Consider the following 13,353-nt stretch of genomic DNA (forward strand, 5'->3'; position numbering starts at 1 on the left):
ACAAACAGCTCGACGAGGCATGAAGCACCCACGGGAGCCGGAGCATGACGATGCAGAGTCTCGGTTCACAGGAGCCTGGGAAGAACATCCCGTACGGAACCCTTTACCCGAAAACATCCGAACCGCACATGCTCGCGACAGTCCTGCCGTTAGAGAATGCACCGTGCACGCGACCGAGTAAGGCCACTCAGAGACATCCATTTCCCAGGTATATGCCCCCTACGCACTTTTGGTGGCGCAACTCGCACGAACAGTCCCACCTTGACCCCGTAAACAAGCTTTTTTGCCTCGAAGAGTTCGTCGGAGACGAAGAAGCAACCTTCAGTGCAAACGTAGCACTCTTTTGTGCAACCGCCCAAACAACGCCCCCTCTACCCTCTGTCGAAACACTCGGCATTGCTGCTCCCTAAGGTGAGCTTCTCCTCATAGGCAATTCCGCTCTTATCCGGTCACGTTTGTGTGCCCGAATTTCGCAAGGCAACCTCCATGGGACATGGAAAAGACTCGAGAAGAGAGCTCGCTCACGGGAGAGAGAAGCCAAGGAGACCACGAGAGTGCTGAGAGTGGGACAGCGCTGAATAGGCGGGAGAAGCCTGCGCGTATAAACGGAGATATATATCCAATTGCAACGAAGGAACGTGCCAAAGATCGAGAACAATGGCAGAAATGCTAGTAACGTGCACTTCGGGACCAACGCATCACCGGAAGACAACCGCCAAACATCGAAAGAGTCGCGATGCTCCGCAACCTACGTGCAAAGCGGTCGCACACCGGGTAAGGGAGTGAGAGCCCCAAACATAGCTGGGCGAGGCGCTCACTCCGCTCTTTAATATCTCGTTAATACCGCCAAGGAAATGGCACAAGCACACACACACAAGCATCCTCGGAAGAGGACAGTTCGAGTGACAGGTCAAATCCAAGAGTTCCGAAGACTACCTCCAGGAACAATCGGGAACAAGACCGATTACAAGTCGTCGAGTCTGTTACTGGGCGAACACGAGATGCGCACAGGAAATCGATCAGCCCTCACAATGGCCCAAGGCCAGAGATCGGACTGCTACGATTTACCCCAACAATCATCGTGCCACTCTTCGCAGAGAGGTGATAGACGCCAACGAGCCCGCGCATAGCAATCGAGGTGTAAAAAGGGCGTTGAAGGCAGGAAGCCTGGACGAAAGAGGCTACGAGGTCACCTCGAAGCGGTCTAAGAATCGGGCGCACTTGGGGCGACTACCAGTGCCAACCCCTTATCCCGCGGTGCGTCCGACACACAGAAATTTCCAAGGCGGCCAAGGAGCCTCCCCGCATAGCAATCGGGGTGTGAGGTTACGGATGCAGCATTGATAGCAATCGAGGTGTGAGGCGAAGGATGCAGAAGTGAGAGCCGAGGGATGTAGCAGAGATAGCAATCGGGGTGTGTGATGCAGAAGAGATAGCAATCGAGGTGTGCGGTGGGAAGGGCCCAGCAGCCAGAATGCATGAAGCGACGGATGAAGCAGTGATGACAACCGGGCTGTGAGGAGAGGAGGGATGCAGCCAAGAAAGCAATCAGGGCTCGAGGCAAGGGATGCATCAAGGATAGCAATCATGTTGTGAGGCGAGATTCCAAAGGCTAAACGTGAGAGGCTGCAGGGTCGACTCAGAGAGGTCTATGCATGTGAGAGGCTGAAAGCAAGGTCGACTCGGAGCGGTCTATGCATCGGGCGCGCTTGGGGCGACTACCAGTGCCAACCCCTTATCCCGCGACGCGTCCGACAAAGAGAACGTTCCAAGGCGGCAGAGGAGGTTACCAGCCGAAGGATGCAGTAGCAATAACAGGTATAGTTCCGCGGCGGCCGAGAAGACTCACCGCATAGGAATCGGGATGCGAGGCGAGGGATGCGGCGGGAAGGCCCCGACGGCTAAACGGAAGAGGCTGCAGGGCCGCCTCGGAATGGTCCAAGCATCGGATGCGATTGGGACGACTACCAGTGCCAACCCCTTATCCCGCGATGCGTCCGATACACAGATAGTTCCAAGGCGGCCGAGGAGCCTCACCGCATATCAATCGGGGTGCGAGGCGAGGGATGGGGCGGGAAGGCCCCAACGGCTAGACGGAAGAGGCTTCAGGGCCACCTCGGAATGGTCCAAGCATCGGACGCGCTTGGGGCGACTGCCAGTGCCAACCCCTTATCCCGCGATGCGTCCGATACACAGATGGTTCCAAGGCGGCCGAGGAGCCTCACCGCATAGCAATCGGGGGTGCGAGGCGAGGGATGGGGCGGGAAGGCCCCAACGGCTAGACGGAAGAGGCTTCAGGGCCGCCTAGGAATGGTCCAAGCATCGGACACGCTTGGGGCGACTACCAGTGACAGCCCCCTATCCCGCGATGCGTCCGATACGAAGATGGTTCCAAGGCGGCCGAGGAGCCTCACCGCATAGCAATCGGGGTGCGAGGTGGGGGATGCGGCGAGATGGCCCCAACGGCTAGACGGAAGAGGCCACAGGGCCGCGTCGGAATAGTCCAAGCATCGGACGCGCTTGGGGCGACTACCAGTGACAACCCCTTATCCCGCGATGCGTCCGATACGAAGATAGTTCCAAGGCGGCCGAGGAGCCTCACCGCATAGCAATCGGGGTGCGAGGTGGGGGATGCGGCGAGATGGCCCCAACGGCTAGACGGAAGAGGCTGCAGGGCCGCCTCGGAATAGTCCAAGCATCGGACGCGCTTGGGGCCACTACCAGTGACAACCCCTTATCCCGCAATGCGTCCGATACGAAGATAGTTCCAAGGCGGCCGAAGAGCCTCACCGCATAGCAATCGGGGTGCGAGGTGGGGGATGCGGCGAGATGGCCCCAACGGCTAGACGGAAGAGGCCACAGGGCCGCCTCGGAATAGTCCAAGCATCGGACGCGCTTGGGGCGACTACCAGTGACAACCCCTTATCCCGCGATGCGTCCGATACGAAGATAGTTCCCAGGCGGCCGAGGAGCCTCACCGCATAGCAATCGGGGTGCGAGGCGAGGGATGCGGCGAGATGGCCCCAAAGGCTAGACGGAAGAGGCTGCAGGGCTGCCTCGGAATAGTCCAAGCATCGGACGCGCTTGGGGCGACTACCACTGCCAACCCCTTATCCCGCGATGCGTCCGATACACAGATAGTTCCGAGGCGGCCGAGGAGGTGGGGGATGCAGCGAGATGGCCCCAACGGCTAGACGGAAGAGGCTGCAGGGCCGCCTCGGAATAGTCCAAGCATCGGACGCGCTTGGGGCGACTACCAGTGACAACCCCTTATCCCGCGATGCGTCCGATACACAGATAGTTCCGAGGCGGCCAAGGAGCCTCACCGCATAGCAATCGTGGTGCGAGGTGGGGGATGCGGCGAGATGGCCCCAACGGCTAGACGGAAGAGGCTGCAGGGCCGCCTCGGAATGGTCCAAGCATCGGATGCGCTTGGGGCGACTACCACTGCCAACCCCTTATCCCGCGATGCGTCCGATACACAGATAGTTCCAAGGCGGCCGAGGAGCCTCACAGCATAGCAATCAGGGTGCGAGGCGAGGGATGCGGCGAGAAAGCCCCAACGGCTAGAGGGAAGAGGCTTCAGGTCCGCCTCGGAATGGTCCAAGCATCGGACGCGCTTGGGGCGACTACCAGTGACAACCCCTTATCCCGCGACGCGTCCGATACACAGATAGTTCCAAGGCGGCCGAGGAGCCTCACCGCATAGCAATCGGGGTGCGAGGCGAGGGATGCGGCGAGAAGGACCCAACGGCTACACGGAAGAGGCTTCGGGGCCGCCTCGGAATGGTCCAAGCATCGGACGCGCTTGGGGCGACTACCAGTGACAACCCCTTATCCCGCGACGCGTCCGATACACAGATAGTTCCAAGGCGGCCGAGGAGCCTCACCGCATAGCAATCGGGGTGCGAGGCGAGGGATGCGGCGAGAAGGACCCAACGGCTACACGGAAGAGGCTTCGGGGCCGCCTCGGAATGGTCCAAGCATCGGACGCGCTTGGGGCGACTACCAGTGACAACCCCTTATCCCGCGACGCGTCCGATACACAGATAGTTCCAAGGCGGCCGAGGAGCCTCACCGCATAGCAATCGGGGTGCGAGGCGAGGGATGCGGCGAGAAGGACCCAACGGCTAGACGGAAGAGGCTTCGGGTCCGCCTCGGAATGGTCCAAGCATCGGACGCGCTTGGGGCGACTACCAGTGACAACCCCTTATCCCGCGACGCGTCCGATACACAGATAGTTCCAAGGCGGCCGAGGAGCCTCACCGCATAGCAATCGGGGTGCGAGGCGAGGGATGCGGCGAGAAGGACCCAACGGCTAGACGGAAGAGGCTTCGGGTCCGCCTCGGAATGGTCCAAGCATCGGACGCGCTTGGGGCGACTACCAGTGACAACCCCTTATCCCGCGACGCGTCCGATACACAGATAGTTCCAAGGCGGCCGAGGAGCCTCACCGCATAGCAATCGGGGTGCGAGGCGAGGGATGCGGCGAGAAGGACCCAACGGCTAGACGGAAGAGGCTTCGGGTCCGCCTCGGAATGGTCCAAGCATCGGACGCGCTTGGGGCGACTACCAGTGACAACCCCTTATCCCGCGACGCGTCCGATACACAGATAGTTCCGAGGCGGCCGAGGAGCCTCACCGCATAGCAATCGGGGTGCGAGGCGAAGGATGCGGCGAGAAGGACCCAACGGCTAGACGGAAGAGGCTTCGGGTCCGCCTCGGAATGGTCTAAGCATCGGACGCGCTTGGGGCGACTACCAGTGACAACCCCTTATCCCGCGACGCGTCCGATACACAGATAGTTCCAAGGCGGCCGAGGAGCCTCACCGCATAGCAATCGGGGTGCGAGGCGAGGGATGCGGCGAGAAGGACCCAACGGCTAGACGGAAGAGGCTTCAGGGCCGCCTCGGAATGGTCCAAGCATCGAACGCGCTTGGGGCGACTACCAGTGACAACCCCTTATCCCGCGACGCGTCCGATACACAGATAGTTCCGAGGCGGCCGAGGAGCCTCACCGCATAGCAATCGGGGTGCGAGGCGAGGGATGCGGCGAGAAGGACCCAACGGCTAGACGGAAGAGGCTTCAGGGCCGCCTCGGAATGGTCCAAGCATCGGACGCGCTTGGGGCGACTACCAGTGACAACCCCTTATCCCGCGACGCGTCCGATACACAGATAGTTCCGAGGCGGCCGAGGAGCCTCACCGCATAGCAATCGGGGTGCGAGGCGAGGGATGCGGCGAGAAGGACCCAACGGCTAGACGGAAGAGGCTTCAGGGCCGCCTCGGAATGGTCCAAGCATCGGACGCGCTTGGGGCGACTACCAATGACAACCCCTTATCCCGCGACGCGTCCGATACACAGATAGTTCCGAGGCGGCCGAGGAGCCTCACCGCATAGCAATCGGGGTGCGAGGCGAGGGATGCGGCGAGAAGGACCCAACGGCTAGACGGAAGAGGCTTCAGGGCCGCCTCGGAATGGTCCAAGCATCGGACGCGCTTGGGGCGACTACCAGTGACAACCCCTTATCCCGCGACGCGTCCGATACACAGATAGTTCCGAGGCGGCCGAGGAGCCTCACCGCATAGCAATCGGGGTGCGAGGCGAGGGATGCGGCGAGAAGGACCCAACGGCTAGACGGAAGAGGCTTCAGGGCCGCCTCGGAATGGTCCAAGCATCGGACGCGCTTGGGGCGACTACCGTTGCCAACCCCTTATCCCGCGATGCGTCTGATACACAGATAGTTCCGAGGCGGCCGAGGAGCCTCACCGCATAGCAATCGGGTTGCGAGGCAGATTATTGGGAAGGGAACCCCCTGGGATGCGGCTCAAGCAGTGCCCAAAGGGACTGGAATGCGGAATCACATCGAGAGACCCAAATGCTATACGAGGGCTCAAATCGAATTATCGATTTGGCCACGACATGGACGCATCGGAACGACTACCTTTGCCGAACCACTCGCAATTGCATCCATACCGAAACCAATAGACATTTCCGTTAGAGCCCTCGCATAGCATTCGGGAATCTCGCATGCCCCTCTAAATCGACCAATGCTGGCGCTCAATGAAAATCCGAGCGCTACCACCGTTCGAGCGCCAGCATTGGTCGAGTTAGAGGGGCACGGGGGAGAATGCTCCAGTCAACACCTCCCCTATATAAGTTATTTGTCCGATTCTCGCACAACCGTAGTCTGCCTCGTCGAATCAAACAACGGTCCCAGATTCCGACTTCCGTTCCGTAGAGACCCAAAAGCTAGATGGAGGCTCGCAAGAAAGAGAGTCGGCGCATAGCAATCGGGTTTCTCGAACGTTTAGGGACCGAGCTCACTTGCGGATAGGGCAAAATCCGCCAAGCAACCCAAAAGCTAGACGGGGGCTCGAATCGAATCGCCTAGGCGGCCACAACAACGACGTGTTGGATCGACTACCAGTGCCAAACCATTCAGCAAGACTAGTCTGTGTCGAGGCCGGATAGAGATTCTCAGAGAGCGCCCGCATAGCATTTAGGAGACCTGCCGCGTCCCTCACACTCGACAAATGGTGGTGCACGTTTATAAATCCGAGCGATCCCAACCCTTTCAAGCACCAACATCGGTCGAGATAGAGGGGCACGGAGGGGGCTGCGTGAGACAACACAGTCCCCTATATAAGTTATTTGTCCGATTCTCACACATCCGAAGAATGGTCATCAAATCGGACAACAGCCCAAACTTCCGACTTCCGTCCCAGAAAGCCCAAGAGCTATCTAAAACGTTCATGGCCGGAACTCGATCGCGGCTATACCAGTCCGCCAAGCAACCCAAAAGCTAGACTGGAGCTCTAGTCGAATCACCTCTGTGGCCATTGCAAGGACGTGTTGGAGCGACTACCATTGCCGAACCATTCCGCAGGTCGAGTCCATACCAAGGCCGCATAGAGATTCACGATGAGCTCCTGCATAGCAATCAGGAGACTTGCCGTGTCCATCACAATCGATAAATCCTGGTGCAAGATTTTTGCATCCGAGCGCTCCAACCAGTCGAGCACCAGCATCAATCGACATAAACGGGCACGGGGGGAGGATGCTCGAGAACACTACCTCCCCTATATAAGTTATTTGTCCGATTCTCAAGCAGCCGAAGTCTGGTCATCGAATCGGGTCAAAGACCACAACTTCCGACTTTACCCACAATGCAAGTCATCGAATCGAACATCGGCCCCCGAGTCGGACTCCATGCGTATGTCAGGTCATCGGACCCAAATTCCGCCTTCCTGCGCATGGCGGGCCATCAATATCAACTCGGTCATCGGACCCAAACTCCGCCTTTTTGCGTATGGCACGCCTTCAAATCGGTCATCGGACCCAAATTCCGCCTTCCTGTGCATGGCGGGCCATCAACATCAACTCGGTCATCGGACCCAAATTCCGCCTTTCTGCGCATGGCACGCCATCAACTCGGTCATCGGACCCAAATTCCGCCTTCCTGCGCATGGCAGGTCATCGGACACAAATTCAGACCTCGCCAATATGCCTACGTATCGAATCGGTCATCGGACCCAACTTCCGACTTCATCCATACTGTAGGGTCTTTGAGGTTGGCGCGGTGCGCTCAACCCAGGGAGTCGACCCATCGAAGCATACACCTCCCCTATATAAGCTATTTGTCCGATTCCCACACCTGTGTAGTTTGCACCTCTGACCAGGACATCGACCCCAACTTCCGAACTCGACTGCAACGACGGCACCAGCGCCTTGGTGCGCACCTTGCGACGCACAGTCCCAACATTCGCCTTCCTGCACATGGCAGGTCATCGGACCCAAATTCCGACCTCGCGAGTATGCCTACATATCGAATCGGTCATCGGACCCAACTTCCGACTTCATCCATACCGTAGGGTCTTTGAGGTTGGCGCGGTGCGCTCAACCCGGGGAGTCGACCCAACGAAGCATACACCTCCCCTATATAAGCTATTTGTCCGATTCCCACACCTGTGTAGTTTGCACCTCCGATCAAGACATCGACCCCAACTTCCGAACTCGCCTCCAACGACCGAACCAGCGCCTTGGTGCGCACCTTGCAACGCACAGTGCCAACATTCGCCTTCCTGCACGTGGCAGGTCATCGGACCCAAATTCCGACCTCGCGAGTATGCCTACATATCGAATCGGTCATCGGACCCAACTTCCGACTTCATCCATACCGTAGGGTCTTTGAGGTTGGCGCGGTGCGCTCAACCCGGGGAGTCGACCCAACGAAGCATACACCTCCCCTATATAAGCTATTTGTCCGATTCCCACACCTGTGTAGCTTGCACCTCCGATCAGGACATCGACCCCAACTTCCGAACTCGACTAAAAAGACCGCACCAGCGCCTTGGTGTGCACCTTGCAACGCACAGTGTCAACATTCGCCTTCCTGCACATGGCAGGTCATCGGACCCAAATTCCGACCTCATGAGCATACCTACTAATCGAATTGGTCATCGGACCCAACTTCCGACTTCATCCATACCGTAGGGTCTTTGAGGTTGGCGCGGTGCGCTCAACCTGGGGAGTCGACCCATCGAAGCATACACCTCCCCTATATAAGCTATTTGTCCGATTCCGACACCTGTGTAGTTTGCACCTCCGCTCAGGACATCGACCCCAACTTCCGAACTCGCCTGCAACGACCGAACCAGCGCCTTGGTGCGCACCAAAAGTGCGCACTTTTGGAGGGCACTTTTGTGCGCTCCAAAGGTGCGCACTTTTGGAGGGCACTTTTCTGCGCTCCAAAGGTGCGCACTTTTGGAGGGCACTTTTTGGAGGGCACTTTTCTGCGCTCCAAAGGTGCGCACTTTTGGAGGGCACTTTTTGGAGGGCACTTTTCTGCGCTCCAAAGGTGCGCACTTTTGGAGGGCACTTTTTGGAGGGCACTTTTCTGCGCTCCAAAGGTGCGCACTTTTGGAGGGCACTTTTTGGAGGGCACTTTTCTGCGCTCCAAAGGTGCGCACTTTTGGAGGGCACTTTTTGGAGGGCACTTTTCTGCGCTCCAAAGGTGCGCACTTTTGGAGGGCACTTTTCTGCGCTCCAAAGGTGCGCACTTTTGGAGGGCACTTTTTGGAGGGCACTTTTCTGCGCTCCAAAGGTGCGCACTTTTGGAGGGCACTTTTTGGAGGGCACTTTTCTGCGCTCCAAAGGTGCGCACTTTTGGAGGGCACTTTTTGGAGGGCACTTTTCTGCGCTCCAAAGGTGCGCACTTTTGGAGGGCACTTTTGTGCACTCCAAAGGTGCGCACTTTTGGAGGGCACTTTTCCTGTGCTCCAAAGGTGCACACCTAGGTGAGCACCTTCGACCACACCTTGTAGCACACCAAACTCTGACTTTCGACTTCATCCGCAATGCAGGGTCTTTGAGGTTGGCGCAATGCGCACAACCAGGGGAGTCGACCCATCAAACCCAACACCTCCCCTATATAAGCTATTTGTCTGATTCTCATACATGCGTAGCCTGCAGGAGCAATTAGGACATCGACCCCAACTTTCGGCTTCTAAACGAAAACAAGGTCTTTGAGGTTGGTGTAATGCGAACAACTAGGGGAGTCAACCCATCAAACCCAACACCTCCCCTATATAAGCTATTTGTCTGATTCTCATACATGTGTAGTCTACAGGAGCAATTAGGACATCGACCCCAACTTTTGACTTCTTAACGAAAACAAGGTCTTTGAGGTTGACGTAATGCGCACAACCAGGGGAGTCGACCCATCAAACCCAACACCTCCCCTATATAAGCTATTTGTCCGATTCTCATACATGTGTAGCCTGCAGGAGCCATTAGGACATTGACCCCAACTTTTGACTTCTTAACGAAAACAAGGTCTTTGAGGTTGGCGTAATGCGCACAACCAAGGGAGTTGACCCATCAAACCCAACACCTCCCCTATATAAGCTATTTGTCTGATTCTCATACATGTGTAGCCTGCAACAACGATTAGGACATCCACCCCAACTTCTGAATTCGTCTGCGTTGACCGCACCAAAGGTGCACGCCTTGGTGCTCACCAAAATCCGACTTCCGACTTCTTCTGCTATGCGGGGTCTTTGAGGTTGGCGCAGTGCGCACAACCAGGGGAGTCAACCCACCGAATGCAACACCTCCCCTATATAAGCTATTTGTCTGATTCTCATACATGCGTAGACTGCAGCAATGATTAGGACATCCACCCCAACTTTTGACTTCTTAAACAAGACAGGGTCTTTGAAGTTGGTGCAGTGCACACAACCAGGGGAGTCGACCCATCAAACGCAACACCTCCCCTATATAAAGCTATTTGTCCGATTCTCATACGTGTAGTCTGCAGCAGCGATTAGGACATCGACCCCAACTTCCGAATTCGTTTGCATTGACCGCACCAAAGGTGCACGCCTTGGTGTGCACCCTGGAGTGCACTTTGGTGCTCACCTCGGTGCACACTTTGGTGTGCACCTCGGTGTGCACCAAAGGTGCGCACCTTGGAGCGCACCAAAGGTGTACACTTTGGAGCGCACCACATAGGGTCTTTGAGAGGTTGGCGCAGTGCGCACACCAAGGTGGGTGTTGAGGTGCGTGCCGAGGTGGGTGGGTGCTAGGGTGCGCTCCATGGTGGGTGCCAGGGTGGGTGCGTGCTAGGGTGGATTCCAAAGAGGGTCATAGGGTGGGTGCCAAGGTGGGTTGGTGATATAGTGGGTTCAAAGGTGGGTACTAGGGTGGGTTCCAAGGTGGGTCACAAGTTGGGTGCCAGGATGCGTGGGTGTTAGGTTGGGTGCCAAGGTGGGCTCCTGCGTGGGTGGGTGCTAGGGTGGGTTTCAAGGTGGACGCGAGGGCGGGTGCCAAGGTGGGTAACAAGTTGGGTGTTAGGATGGGTGAGTGCTAGAGTGGGTGCCAAGGTGGGTGGGTGCTAAGGTGGATGCCAAGGTGGTTCACAGGGTGGGTGGGTTCTAGGGTGAGTTCCAAGGTGGGTCACAGGTTCAGTGCTAGGGTGGGTGTCAAGGCGGGTGTCGAGGTGCCTGGGTGCTAGGGTGTGGATGCCAATGTGGGTCATAGGGTGGGTACTAGGGTGGGCTGCAATGTGGGTGCCAAGGTGGGTAACATGCTCGGTGGGTTCTAAATTGGGTGCCAGGGTGGGTGTGCACCCACCTTGCCCGAGGTGGGTGCCAAGGTGCCAGTGTGGGTGGGTGCTAAGGTGGATGCCAAGGTGGGTGAGAAGGTGGGTGATAGGTTGAGTGGTAGGATGGGTGGGTGCCAAGATGGGTCACAGGGTGGGTGCAAGGGTGGGTAGGTGCTAGGGTTGGTGTCAGGGTGGGTGGGTGCTAGGTTGGGTTCCAAGGTGGGTGCGAGGGTGAGTGTCAAGGTGGGTCACAGGTTAGGTGCTAGGATGGGTGAGTGCTAGGGTGCAAAGGTGCCAGGGTGGGTGCTAGGATGGGTCGATGCTAGGGTGAGTGGCAAGGTGGGTCCACAAGTGTCAAGGTGGGTGCCGAGGTGGGTGCCAAGTCGGCGACTGCTATGGTGGATGCCAAGGTGGGTCACGGGGTGGGTGCCAAGTTGCTAGGTTGGGTTCCAAGGTGGGTGCCAACGTGGGTGCTAGGGTGCGTGGGTTAAAGGGTGTGTCACAACGTGGGTGCCAGGATGGGTGCGCACCCACACTGGCCAAGACGGGTGCGGGTGCAAGGTTGGGTTCCAAGCCCGGTCACAGGCTGGGTGCTAGGATGGGTGGGTGCCAAGGTGGGCACCAGGGTGGGTGCACCCACCCTGGCCAAGGTGGGTCACGGGGTGGGTCCTAGGGTGGGTAACGGGGTGGGTACTAAGGTGCGTGCCAAGGTGGGTCATAGGGTGGGTGCCAAGGTGGGCACCAGGGTGGGTGTGCACCAACCCTAGCCAGGGTAGGTCACGGGGTGGTTGTCGGGGTGGGCGTCAAGGAGCCAAGGTGGGTGGCAAGTAGCCAAGTTGCGTGCCAAGGTGGGTGTCGGGGTGGGTGCCAAGGATCCAAGGTGGGTGCCAAGGAACCAAGGTGGGTGTCTGGGTGGGTGCCGAGGTGGGAGCCAGGGTGGGTCCCAAGGTGAGTGCAAAGGTGGGTGCCAGGGTCAAGGTGAGTGCCAATGTGGGTTCCAAGGTGCCAGGGTCAGGGTGAGTGCCAATGTGGGTTCAAAGGTGCTAAGTTGGGTGCGAGGTTGGGTGCGAGGGTGGGTGGGTGCCAAGGTGTGCTAGGTGGAAGCCCGGGTGGGTCGGCATCCCATGGGTGTCGAGTTGGGTGCCTGATGGGTGCTTCTTGTCAAGTTTTAGTCATCGGGACTCATTTCGAGCCTTAGAGGTCGTTTCTTGTCCGGTTGCCCTGTCTTCGACCTGGGAACCCAATTTTGGTCCTCGGGTCCCATTTTTTTTTGTCTCGCATCCCACTTTTGGCCTGTGGCCTTTTCGGGGTCGATTCTCGTTTTGGGCATCAGAGCATGTTTCTTCTCCTAAAACCCAATATTTGTTTATTAAGTCTCGGAACACATTTTTGTTCTCGTGGACCCATCATGGGTCTTGGAACGCATTTGTGGTCCTTGGGTCCCATTTTGCATCCCGAAACTTGTGTTTTGGTGCTTGATCCCTATTTTGGGTGCCCACCTTGCACCAAGTGCGCACCCGGGGCAAACCGAGCGCCTTGGTGCACCGGGGCAAGATCGAGCGTGCACCCGAGGCGCCCCGAACATGCACCAAGGTGCACTCGGCCCACATGTGAGCGCAGGTCGTTGCGCCCGAGGTGGTGTGTGGGCACCGCGTTGCAGACGGGACACTGCACGCACACGACGCCCCCTCCAGGTGCACGCACGTAGGCCGGGCCGGGTGCACACCCGACGCCCTAGCAAGGTGCGCGCACCCGGGCAGGGCTCACACTTGGCGAACGGGGCGCACTTCGCGAGGGAGGGTGTGCACCTCGACGGGGGTGGGTGGCCGGGGTGGATTCGCACGTGGGTCGCGGTTTGCTAAGTACACACTGCGACAAGCTCATAACGGGTGCGATCATACCAGCGTTAGTGCACCGGATCCCATCAGAACTCCGCAGTTAAGCGCGCTTGGGCCGGAGTAGTACTGGGATGGGTGACCTCCCGGGAAGTCCCGGTGTTGCACCCTTTTTTAGTTTTTCGCCGGGCGTCGCAATGCTATTTGAATAAACCTTTTGCCCGTTTGCGTTCTCGTCGGGGCCGGGCCGGGCCGGGGTGCGCTGCCCGCACTACCGCGCGCGCGGGGGCGACACCGAGCGCGCACCCGAGGCGCCCCGAGCACACAGGCCACGGTGCAACCCGGGCGTTGTGCGCGCACCCCGGTGCGCCCGAGGTGCTGCGCGCGCACCCAGGTGAAATCGGTGTGCA

The 13,353-nt window shown here is 58.4% G+C and overlaps 1 non-coding gene across 1 annotated transcript; it reads left to right on the plus strand.

Moving 5' to 3' along the window:
- The first annotated feature begins 12,995 nt into the window (after window positions 1–12,995).
- Window positions 12,996–13,114, plus strand: LOC131861885 (5S ribosomal RNA). The gene has a single exon (XR_009360915.1). It is a non-coding gene; the product is annotated as a 5S ribosomal RNA (ribosomal RNA).
- The last annotated feature ends 239 nt before the right edge of the window (window positions 13,115–13,353 follow it).

This window comes from Cryptomeria japonica, unplaced genomic scaffold (genome assembly GCF_030272615.1).
Source record: "Cryptomeria japonica unplaced genomic scaffold, Sugi_1.0 HiC_scaffold_33, whole genome shotgun sequence".
Classification (NCBI taxonomy): domain Eukaryota; kingdom Viridiplantae; phylum Streptophyta; class Pinopsida; order Cupressales; family Cupressaceae; genus Cryptomeria; species Cryptomeria japonica.